Raw genomic sequence first — 12574 nt, forward strand, 5'->3', positions numbered from 1 at the left:
TATGAGCAGGGCACCTTTCCCTGCAGACCTTTAACATATTTATCCGGTGTTTTGTCTTCTCCAGCTGAAGTGTTTCGTGTACTCTTTTAATGGAATCTCTGACACATTTCATAGGCTACACATGGTCAGAGAAAGTTTAGATTTTGCCCCCATGAAGGCTTTTTTCTGGCCTCAATGTCCCAGCTGCAGTTCCATTTGATGGTTTAAAACAAAGGAAGTAGCCCCTTGGGGATCGGAATGTTCTGGAATTTCAGAGGCTCGGGAGTAGGGAGGCTGGGTAAGTGGCAGTTTGCAAAATTCGCTGCTCTTCTGCAAGGCATGTATTTACAATAAAGGTTGAGGTGCTCATGGTCCTGCAGCTAATGGGAACACACACTGACATAACTGAAGCCAGCAATTTTGATCTTTAGAAAGAGGCACAGAACCAGATTTCCCAAAGAGGATTGTCTCATCCAGAAAAGGAATGAAGAAAAGCAGTCTGTGAGATGAAAGATTTCCACAAATTTTAACAACACAGGAAAAAAAATGGCCTTGTTGGAGGAAATCTCTTCCCTTGCTCCTCAGACTTCAGTGAGAAAAAAAGGATACCTGCAGAATTACTTTCATAAAATAAAATGAAGAATACATAATATGCAAGAGTTATTTTCCACAGAGAAAGGACTGTATCTTTATCTGGGGAATAAATGTGCACTGTCTGGACTGAGCTGAAATACAGTTTTATCTCTTGATTTTACCACAAAGACAAGATAAACTGGAAATAGAAAGCAGTGGTCTTACTGACATGGAAACAAGGAGGAGAATACAATCTGGAGGGGTCAGAGGTAGCATTTACTTAGAGATACAATCTTATAATGTAGGTAAAAGAGAAATTTGTGGGGGTTTTCCTGAGGGGGTGGAAGAATGCCCACGACATGGCTCTGTTGTACTTAAACCATGTTAGGAGCCAGCAGGCAGCTCAGCTGCCAGGGTACAGGAATTACCTCTCAGTTATGCAGCACATTTCCAAGGGAAATAACTTCACTGGAAATGCTCAGCAGTTCTAGAAAGCATCCTGCAGCCTTGGAGTGGGAAGAACTTCTCCAGAGTTCTCCCTTTTGTTTTTCTGCTCAGGTTCTTCTTTTTCTATCCTGAGTCTCAGACGGAAAAGAGAGAAGAAAACAGAGAGAAAAATGAGATCCTCAGAATGGCTTTTCTTTTTCTGAGACCTTCTGTCCTCACCCAACCTCTGCAAGATAATTATGTGTCAGAAATCAAGACTGGGTTTCAGATTTTTTCCTCTGGAGCTGAAGTGATCTCCTAATGCAGGAGATGGAAATGGAGAGTAAAACTGCAGTGGGTCTGTGCAAGTCCGAGGCAGTTTGAGCCCTCAGAGGGATGTTACGTAAGCTCTGCCCAACGAACTGCCTCGTCCAGCTCAGCTGACCATGAGAGAGGTTTGATGGGTCCCTGCTGTGAGGCCAGAGACAGAGAGCCTGGAAAATGGCACTGGACTCCCTCTGCACCTTCCTCCTTCCTGGCTCTTGCCCTCCAGAGAGAAGGTGGCCACCTGCAAATATCCCAAAAGCTCTTTTGTCTGCTCACTGCGCTCAAGATTTCATCCCACAAAACTGCTCCTTCCTAAGCGTGTCAAGTCTGGGAATTCATATATCCTCATGTAAGGAATTTGGGTTGTTGCTGAAGGCTGGGTTGTGCAAATCCATCCCAGGGCATGGGGGGTAGGACAAGGCTTGTTCTGTGTTTGGAATCTGCAGAGATGCCCCAGTGACTTCCTGAACTGAGGCTTCAAATAGTGTCTGCATGAGCCGAGCCCAGGAACTTCCCAGGTTCTGGAGGATGGGAGAAACACCCTCCTGCATTCCTCACTGAGCTGAGCAGATCCAGGGCAGGGATCCCCCAGGGCTGGGGACACCCTATGTTTCTTGTATTTCCAAACCATATTTTCAAGTTGTGCAGCCTGGCCACCACTTCTGGGAGTTCAGAGACCCTTTCCAAAGACTGGCAGACAGGCCCCAGGGTTGTCCTTTTCCTGAAAGAGATTTAATTTATTGAGTGTATTGAACTTTTCTGGAAGTGAGGGAGAGCACCTCTTCCAGAATTGTCATGTCTGACAATTGGATCCGTTTCCTTGCTGTTCACCAGCGTGTGCAGGACAATAAACCATGGGAATAAAAGCATAACAGACCCACTCTTTGCTGTAATGAACATTTAATACAAAGCTGCATCTCCTATGGGAGTTGAAATAGCTCACACGGATACATCCACCCACGTAAATATCCCATATAAACTCCACACTCATCGGTGTACTTTTAAAAATGTTAACTAATAGTCCACAAGAAACATTTGTAACCTGTAAGCACGCTGTTCACCCACGAATAACCATTCACAGTTCTAGAATGGACCCAGTAAACAAGCTGAAAATACATATTCAAAACATGGAAAACATCTGCTTTATGAATGTATCACTGATAAGCCAAATTCACAGCAGGATCCATCCACAACTCATGTGGGAACCACTTCAGCATAACAGCGGCTCTCAGAAGCTGCCAGCGTTGCGTGCACAAACATTTCCACCTGAATCCTGCATTTTAACACAGCACCTGAGGGCTGGGTTATTAAACACGAGCCCAGGTGCCTCCCCACACACAAACGTGCACATCGTGTCCCCAGCAGGCAAAGCTGCACCTTCAGAGGGTTTCCCAAGAGAGGCAGACCCCGCATGGCACAGCACAAACAGCCTCAGCGGCACAGAGCAGGGAAGGGGCTGGAATCCAGGGTGTGCTCCTGCCCCGCACTCATCCAGCAGAGCTTTGGAGCAGCCAAAAGCCGCCTTCCCTGGGCTTCGTTTTGCTCCCTGTGCAGGATGGCTGGGGAGCACCTCTCGAAGAGGAGAGCTGAGGGGGCAGCGGAGCAGGCAGGGGGTGCACAGCAGAGGAAACAAGGAGGAGAATACAATCTGGAGGGGTCAGAGGTAGCATTTACTTAGAGATACAATCTTATAATGTAGGTAAAAGAGAAATTTGTGGGGGTTTTCCTGAGGGGGTGCTCAGCTGCGTTTTGAGGGAGGCTTTGGGAGCGCACTGGGAGGAGCCCTGCACACCCCGTGGTTTTATTTAATCGCTTGCTTTCCTAGACCCAGCCTTTGAGCTGTTCTGTCCCTGGGCAGTGCCACTGGTGCTCAGGGAGGGCCAGGCTGACCTGTGTGCCTCGGGCGCTTCTTTCTCCTGTATGAATTCCCATATTTATGCTTATAAAGACTTTTCATTTTAGTTAATTTCTTGGACTGATCTGAAGATATCGTGGAAAAACCCAGCCCTTGCCTTGGCAGATGGTTCTGGGCAGGGGCTAATCAATATCCCTCTTAGAAAGGTACCTTTATTTTTCATTTTAATTATCCTGGCTTTAATTTTCACTCATTGCAAGACTCATCACTCATTTTAGGCTTAAATTTGCCGCCTCATTGTTTTCTCTCTCTTGTTACTGTGAATATATTTCCATCAGAAAGGGTGGATCATGGAGCTGAGAGAAGAGGGAATGTTATTTATGCTCAAGTAATTAATACCCAGTGATAAGCTCTGTTTGCTGCCAGCCATATCTCCTGCAATATATGAGGGGCAGGTTGCCAGGATGTGTTAAGCAGCAGTTTGGGGGATGATGGAGAAGATGCTTAATTAAGGTACAGGGAAAGCAGGCAGGTTTTCAGAAAAGTGGTTCCATTCCAAGGCCAGTGAAGCAGTGATGAGCTACTGAGAGTCTGCTTGGCGTGACACCAGTCAGGGCATCATTTCCAGGGGTGCCTGGTCACTGTGGTGGCTGTGAGGAGCAGCAGAATCCAGATGCTGGCATTTTATTCCATGAGGAAGTCAGGGCCGAATTCTGATTTCATTCTGGGTGATCATTCTCTCTCAGGGAAATGGGGAAACGTTCCAGGGGAGCCCAGTGGGTCCTTCAGCTTTGCCAACAACTGTCAGACCAGAACTTGGTTCTTAAGTCCTGCTGTAGGGAATGGAGGGGAAAGTTGCACTTTCAGACACTGTTGTGCATAAGAAAATGCACACAGGGGTGTCTGTGCTGAACAACTGGTGCTGGGGGATAATTTCTGCTGAAAAGTAAAGCCTAATTCTGCAGCTTTGCTGAAGGAAGTTTGTTATTCTCCTTGCAGGACTGAGCTGTCCTGCTTAGCTGAAACCAGGCAGCACAAACATGCAACTGCTTTCCCGAGAAGCTGCAATCCAAAGTTCCACTAAAATCTGTGCTTTGCGTGTTGGGGTGAATGCAATTCTAGAGGTAGTTCAGCAAGCACTGAAGGTGTGGGCAAATACAGACTCTGGTTCAGTGGGGTGATCTGAAAGAATGAATGAAAAACCAACAGCCTGGTTTCATTAACTCCAGTAAAAGCAGGAGTAACTCCTTGGAACCAGAGCTGTATTTTGGTTGGGTTAGTGACATCAGAACCAGGACATGAAGTGGTTGTAAAGCTCTGCTTTAACTCACAATTATTTGCATCCTGGTCCATCTCTGAGTAGGACAGAGGAGGAAATCAAGGACCTTTCTGTAGCTGGGAGTAGAAACAAGCTGATCAATGCAGCACAGTGGGATTTGCTGCTCTCTGACTGTCTCTCAAATCCCAGAACAGGATGACCTGGTTCAAAGAGGGGCAGGTGCAGCACTGCACAGCAAAGAGCTGAGCCTTCCATTTAGCAAATACTGTGAATAACAGCGGGCGAGGAGGAGGGGAGGCCTTGGGCCATCACACAGGGCTCGTTTGCCCCAGGGGTGACAAGAGCTCCGTGTCCCCTCAGTGAAGCCAGAGCTGGTCTGTTCCAAGCAGCAAAGGGGGACAGCAAGGGGGTTCCAGCTCAGGGAGCTCCATCCTCACCCAGTTTGTGTTGGATTTAACCCTCTCGTTTCCTACCAAATAGGGCAAGTTATTTAAGGAAGGGTGATTCAAAATTGAAACAACTTTATCCTTTCAAGCCTCATCTTGTAATTGAAATATTCATAAAGCTCTTCATTCAGCATAAGACCGTTGCAGGAATATTTTAAGGATTTCATGCCTTTTGCAGTTACAATGTGCAAATTCAGCAAGACTAGCCTGCATTTTAGGAGTGCAAATGCATCATGTTTTTGACCCATCTTTCTTTCATTATATTTTCCTTTATGGGATTTTCATCAGATTGAAATAAATTGTGGTTTTATTGGGCGTGCAAACAGCAGCTCTGGGTTAGGCTGGGAACCACTGAATTCACTGTCCTGGTTGACGAATGTTTTGGGGATGGATGTCAGAAAATACTAATCTTAAAATCTGTTCTTTCTTAATTTTACTCAGGTCCTCATATCCTGTGTGGCTTTAGAGATGAAAACTAAATGCAGATAAAGCCCAAGGTTAATAAAAAACATATTTCCATCCCAAAGAGGAGCAAATGCTTCCACAATTCCACTTTTTTTACCCCAGTACTCAGAAGTGCCTCATGTCCTGGTGTGCAGCTCACTGAGCAGGGACACAGCAGATCTCACTGCCCAAAAGTGCAAGAAATGCCCTGTAGGAAACCAGAGCAACAGAGCTAAAAGCACCTGAGCAGAACCAGGCTGACAACTCCAACCCTCCATGTTTCTGCAGATTTATCACTGAATGAGGAGGAAAACTCACACTAACAGGAAAATTAATGATGGTGAAAGCTCCTGGGTGCTCACCCCTGGTGTGTTCGGGTTGTTCCATCGCGTGTCCGTCATTTTCGTGCCGAACAAATGAGCAGCACAAGCACACTGAACCCGTGCTCCATCTGCCTCCCATTCTGAGCAGGGCTCAGCTGCTTCCCTGCTCCCAGAATAGAAGGAGGAGAGGCAGTGCCAGGTGGAGGCAGAGACAGCCTTGGCCTGCTGCACCCTTCCAGGGAGCCCAGGAGGGGTTTGTCCTTCCCTGGCAGAGCCTCTCCACGCTGCCAAGGCGGATAAAGGGACAGAAACAGCACTTGGGAAAGGAGAGGGAGCAGGGCTGGGACCTTGATCTCGTGGGGCAGCTGGGACAGGGCTTCCAGTAGTGGAGAGGAGGCGTTTTTCCACCCTGAATTTCAGGATGTCAGGTTCTATTGGATCAGGGGTGTTTGCTGCCCTGTGCTTCACACGCCCGGTTCCTCTCCCCATCTGCTGCCGGGAGAGCTCAGCTCCCGGGGTTGTGTCTGCAGAGCCCGAGCTGGGCAGCTCCTCCTGCATTCCACATCCAAAACTCAGCCCCTCTGCAGCTCCTCCTGCATTACACCCCAGCCATCAGCCCCGTGAGCCCAGTGAGGAACTGGTCCTGGCTGGTGTCCCTGAGCAGCCAGCCCAGCCCAAAGAGCTGCCCCTGGCTCCACACAATGAGGGGAAGGCACCGTAACCAGGGGCTGACTCTGAGCCCTGGGTTTGCCCCTGGCTCCCGCTGACCCCGCACAATTAAGTGCTCACACGTGCAGCTTTGTGGGATCTGTTTAGGCTCTGGCTCAGGAAGGCCCACAAGCATGCCCTGAATTTTAAACGGGTTGGTTTTTAGAGCTGGGGCTTTATGGCTGCAATTTAATTGAGGCTGGAGCTGTTTCTTAATCCAGGTTTGTACAACAGTGGAGTGGGGCACTGGCACAGGACATCGTGCAGCCCTTGAGTGCAGGGTGGGACATCTCCCCGTGACTGTGCTTCATCAGCATGGGCATGGATGTTGGGCATGGATGTTGGGCATGGATGTTGGGCATAAGAACCAGGAAAAGCTGTGTCCCAATAGGGCGGACTGACTGGGGACTCAAGCAGCAGGGAGGGAAGCCCTGGGAATATCAGACCATGCAAACTTGGAACATCTCCCACCTGCAAAGCCTGCAGGCCCTCAGGATTTTCCGTTCAGAAGGTGGGGTCTACAAACTAAATCCCCAGAGGGATTTGGGAGATACCTGCACGAGGCAGCCTGGCAGAGGTGGGAATGGCTCCTCATCCCCAGGGCTGAGCTGTGCCTGCACAGCCCGGTCCGTGCAGGGAACGTGATCAGCCCCTGCTGTGTTTTGGGGGTAGACAGGGGGGTCTGCAGTGTTCTGAGCAAGAGCAGGTTCTGTACCTGGAACAGTAATTGCTCCATATACATAAAACATATCCATTAATTGCCTGAGTTTCTGTACTCCCTGACGAGCTCCCTGCCTCCCCAGACCTCGCCTGCCTCAGGCTTTATTTATAGGCTCCCCTGACCTTTTCATTACTCAGAGTCTCTCATGGATCCTGTCCTCTGTATGTTACCACATCACTTTTTCTTGTCCCGTCTGACATTTAATTTTTATTAACTGTGGTGTGAGGTAAAGCTGGTTTTCTTTGTTTTCCACACTGTGTTCTTCTCCTGCTCTCCAGGCCATAGAAAGTCATTCCAGAATCACTTGGGAGAATTTTTTTTCCTTGACATTCTGAGATTTTCCAGCAGGACATGGAAGATTAAACCTGGATTTAAGGTTAATAATGTCTCCCTGAGCCCATGAGGACTGTAAGGTGGGTACATGAACATGAGCCTCAGATCTTCAAGGGTCTAAGTGTGGGTCAATATCTTGTACACACCAGAAAGTGACCACTGGTCACTGGAAAGCCCCTCTGCACCTCCTGGTTCTTGAGTGGCTGGCTCTCATTCCAGTTTGTGCAAAAAGCAGGAGCATATGGTGGGAATTTGGGTATAATGGAGACATGCTGTAGTTTTCCAGCCATGCTTAATGTGTTTGCCACACCCTCTGCTGAGGAATCTCTTGTTGTTACTCATTTAACTGAATAATCATATGAACTCAAACAGTTTAAGCAGAAAACATCCAAACCAGGAATATTTGTGAGAGACAGATGAAAAAATCCTTCCATTAGCTGCTCTTCATTTGGGAGGTTCCTGCCAATTAACAGCAGCCGTTGCTCACTCTTGGATGATGTGTTGTCTCCTGAACTTTACCGGCTAATTAAAAAATCCTTCCCTCAAAAAGATGAAATCCTCCCCATCTTTTTGGTGAGTCACTATGCGTGTTTCAGTGAGAAGTGCCTCACGCTGAATTTACAGCCTGCATGAATCTGTATACAAACATATTTATGCAAACAAACATTTCTTGGAATGGATCCATGGCTCCGTTCTGACACCAATGGACAGTAGAGAAGCACGAGCTAAAGCCAAATCTCACTAAATTAAATCCTTTAATTCTGTTCAATAGAGCAGCTAAATTCCCAAATGCCAGGAGGGAGAATCTCAAGTGCAGGCACTGGGATGAGTGGCTCTGAAGCAGAGCTCTTTGTGGGGGGGGGGGGCCTCAGGACAAGAAGGACATTGAGGGGCTGGAGCGTATCCAGGGAAGGGAACGGAGCTGGGAAGGGGCTGGAGCCCCAGGAGCGGCTGAGGGAGCTGGGAAAGGGGCTCAGGCTGGAGCAAAGGAGGCTCAGGGGGGACCTTGTGGCTCTGCACAAGTCCCTGACAGGAGGGGGCAGCCGGGGGGGTCGGGCTCTGCTGCCAGGGAACAGGGACAGGAGGAGAGGGAATGGCCTCAGGCTGGGCCAGGGGAGCTTTAGATCGGATATTGGGGAAAATTTCGTCACTGAAAGAATTGTCCAGCCCTTCCAGAGCTGCCCAGGGCAGGGGTGGAGTTCCCATCCCTGGAGAGATTAAAAAGCTGTGTGGATGTGGCACCTGGGGACATGATTTAGTGGTGGCCTTGGATGTGCTGGGCTGTTGTTGCCAGGTGGCTGCTGTTGGACTTGATGGTCTTAGAGGGTTTTTCCTGTTCTGTGGCTCTAAATACAAAGTTTTCTATGTGAATACTGATATAGTCTATATTCCAAAATGATGGAATATTTCACATTGCTTTTAGATTAAAAGTTGAAACTAGATCTCCAGATTTCTCATGGGACTCTTGTATTATGTACTGAGCAATAGTATTGTGCTACTGTGTGTACAGGGGAATATCAGATGTCTGGAAGAATTAATGAATATTCAAGAAGTTCTGCTTTGCAATGAGCTTCAGCTGAGAGCTGTGTTCATTCATATACATTTAAGTAAAGCTTGGATTTCTCATATTTCATAAATCTTCTTTCGAAGGGAGGAAAACAATCAGGCTGTGCTTTTATAGAGTGAATTTAAAATTAAAATTAGACATTTAGGTGTCATTTCAGTTGTAAAGTAGCCCTTAGTCTGATGGTTGGAACAGTGGTTCCAATTATGTTTAATTTGTATGCACAGGGCTTGGTTAGACAAAGTATTAAGTGTTCTTACTTGTTCATAATATTTCTGTCGTGTGCAAGGCTTTTCAACACCCTCACTAAATTAGTTCTTGGAAGCCCTTGTTCACTATATTAACGTAATCTATCCCACACACAGTAAAACAAACTGTTTGGCCTTTCCAATGAGAGGACCCCAATCTTAATAAATATTGAATTATAAAACCCCTGCGTGGGGAATACAAGCTAATTCTTTTCTCTTTGCACCAGCTGCGAGCTGCTCCGTGTGATGTATGGCACAAACTCTCCAGGAAAGAGGAGCAAATTGAAAACACCACCCCTGTGGGTTCCCTTATTAGACTGGAAGTGACTGTGAAATTTGCAGGACACAGCTCATTAAAACAAGGCTGGCAATCTGTGACCCCTTGAGTGGGAAGAGGAGATCCATGCTGGAAAACAGGCTGTTGCTCTGACTGGGGAAACCCAGCTAAGGAGGAGGAAAATGTGTGTGGCTGCTTGTTAACCCCCTCCTCACCAGAGCTCCTTACAGGGAGCATCTTCAGGACATTGGGGCAGCAGAGGCTCAGGCCTGGTTAGAAATGAAGGGGTGGAAGCCTGGAGAGCTGCTGGTGTTCCCCAACCCAGCTCCCAGGGGTGCTTGTGCTGCTTGGGCACCCGAATGGTGCAGTGAAAGTATCAGTGCCCAGGTGTTTCATCAGGCACGTGGGAACTCAGCACAGCACAGGACCAAGGGCTACAGAGCTGCATTTTCATTACTGAGATACTTAATTGGTATTAATTTGGTGATGATCGCAGTGGCCCCCCTGACCCGGGCAAGTCTATCACAGAATCCCAGGATGGGTCAGGCTGGAGGGGACCACAGAGGGTCACCAGGTCCCAGCTCCGCGCTCCAGCAGGGCCATTCCAGAGCACAGGGCACAGGATTGGGTCCAGAGGGGTCTGGGATATCCCCAGTGAGGGACACTCCACAGCCTCTCTGGGCTCTGCTCAGGGCCGGGCCCTGCCCAGGGCAGCAGTTCTGCCTCCTGTGCAGGGCAATTGCCGGGCTCAGGCCCTGCCCGTGGCTCTGGTGCCGCTGCCGGGCCCCGGAGCAGAGCCCGGGCCCTGCCCTGAGCCCTCCCTGCAGCCAGGGACACCCAGGGCTGAGGGCCCCTCTCAGCTGGGGCTCCTCTCGAGGCTGAGCAGCCCCGGCTCCCTCAGCCTGTGCTGGGCACGGAGCTGCTCCAGGCCCTTCCTCAGCTGCGCAGCCTCCGCCGGCCCCGCTCCAGGAGGAGCCCAGAGCTGGACTCAACATTCCAGATGTGCCTCACAGGACTGGGCCCAGGGGCAGGATCACTCACCTGCTGGCAGTGCTCTTCCCAATGCTGCCCTGGATATACCATTGGCCTCCTTGGCCCCCAGGGCAACGTGCTGGCTCGTGGTCAACTCCATTCCATCCTGGGCTGTCCCATGAAATGACCCCTTGGAGTACCTGGTGCTGAATTCCATCCTTTTGGCAGCTCAGAGCACCATGCTCTGTGTGTGGAAAGCCTCAGCTGCAGAGGAGCTGTCCTGGCTCTGTAAATCAGCTCCCAGCGCTGTCAGAAGCCAGACCAGACCCAGACTGCACAGCCAATCTCACTTGCCCTCAGGCACAAGTCCTCAAAATTCCTCGGTGTGAGTGTGCACTGCCCAGGGTGCTCCCAGACCTGGCCTAGTCCTAGTTCAGTTTGGTGTTGAATATTCAGCTGTCAGCTGTTTGAACTGAAGAAAAGAACAGGATAATTTACCCCAAACTTACTCCAGGTTCTAATAAATCCCATTTTCATGCCACCAGAACTCAGGGAAAAAACAAGGCAAGAATGTTAACATTTTCTGCTTGAAAAAGCAGCTCTCTTAGTAGTTAAGTTCAATCCCTTAAGTGATCATCTAATTCTAGTCTGACATTTTCTGTAAGCGAATAAACCTGTATCTTAATTCTCCCCCTGTCAAAGATTAAATAATGCTACATCAGCTTTTAACATGATTGATCCAAATAAAGACCATGAAAAATGTAGCCTGGTTGGAAACATTCAATGAAATAATACATTTGGGGAGGGCTCCCCCCATCCCTGCTGATGTGAAGGAGCTGGATTGCGGGAAGAGAAAAGCTGGGATGACAACACTTAAACTGACATTGCTCTGCGTGAGGGAGAGGAGAGGCTGAGTACAAAACGGGCTCAGTAATTGCGAGTGAGATCCAGCATGGATGCCTTGGGAAGAGCAGGTGCCCTTGAGGCAGATCAAGCTGGATTTCCAAAACGACCCCTCAGCCACAGGTGAAGATTTTGGCCCTGCTTACCATGACAGAGGAAAGGACCAAACCCCCTTACACGTGTCATGTGGGGGATTGGTAACCTTCCCTTGGACCTGGAACTTTCCCTTAGGAAGAATGGGAAGCGGGGGTACAAGAAGTAAAAGTCTTACACTTTTCTCATGCCTTTTGTGCCAATATTGCTGTTCTTTTACGGAGGATGAGGGGTGGAGGGACACCTGACTGGAAGTGACAACAAGGAAAGGGCTTTATGATGTTGAACTTTGTGTTACTGTGGTAGTTGTCCATCATCTGCCTGTGAGTATCCTGTAGTCTCTGAACCATTTCATTTGTTTTTCAGTTGAAAATAAGTTCTAAGTTCTTCCTGCTGTAATTGTGACGTGGAAAAGCTGCCTTTTCCTCATCCAAATCAATTTAGTGATTCACTCCTTACACAGTCTGCTGATGGTTATGAGGATAGAATACAGGCTTTGTAAATGATTGTAAAACACAGGCCCAGCTCCAGAGTGGTTTATTTTCATATCAGTGATTTAGAAAGTGAACTTAAAAGTGCTGTAGTTTTCCTTGTGCACTGGGAGGCTGGAGAGAGGATTTTTGGAATATTTGATCTGCACAAAGTGCAGATGAGAAGATTGCTGGCTAGGTGGGCAGAAGAGAGAAAAAAAAAAAAAACAAACAGAGAAAGAAAACAAAGGAAGGAAGAAAGCCAGGAAAGCAAAGGTTTATTTTTAGGAAGTGTTTATTCTTAGAGTGGGAACTCACAGCCAAGCTGCACACAATGTTCTGACCTGCAGGTGCCCAGATACCCTTCCAGAGCCCCACACAACCCCAGAAGCTTTGGGTCATCCCAAGAGAAGTGGCTGATTGCTTTTGCACCTATGCTATTAATAACTGAGGTGGGAGGGCAGAACTGATAGGTTTTAAACACTGAGGTCATTCCTTAAAGTCAAATTATACTGGGCTTATGCATTTGTTCCCATCCCAATTAAATTTGTGGTCCTCCCTCTTTGAATAGTGCACGTTCCAAAGATTAAGTAGAAAATTACTGGAAAAACTCTGAACTGATAAAAAGGGATT

At 48.2% G+C, this 12574-nt stretch overlaps 1 long non-coding RNA gene across 1 annotated transcript; it reads left to right on the plus strand.

Annotated features, from left to right (window-relative positions):
- Positions 1 to 6513: 6513 nt before the first annotated feature.
- On the plus strand, positions 6514 to 11178 carry LOC138098347 (uncharacterized). The gene is made up of 3 exons (XR_011146594.1): positions 6514 to 6581; positions 7360 to 7494; positions 9454 to 11178. It is a non-coding gene; the product is annotated as an uncharacterized lncRNA (long non-coding RNA).
- The last annotated feature ends 1396 nt before the right edge of the window (positions 11179 to 12574 follow it).

The sequence above is a fragment of the Aphelocoma coerulescens genome, chromosome 24 (genome assembly GCF_041296385.1).
Source record: "Aphelocoma coerulescens isolate FSJ_1873_10779 chromosome 24, UR_Acoe_1.0, whole genome shotgun sequence".
In the NCBI taxonomy this organism is placed as follows: Eukaryota; Metazoa; Chordata; class Aves; order Passeriformes; family Corvidae; genus Aphelocoma; species Aphelocoma coerulescens.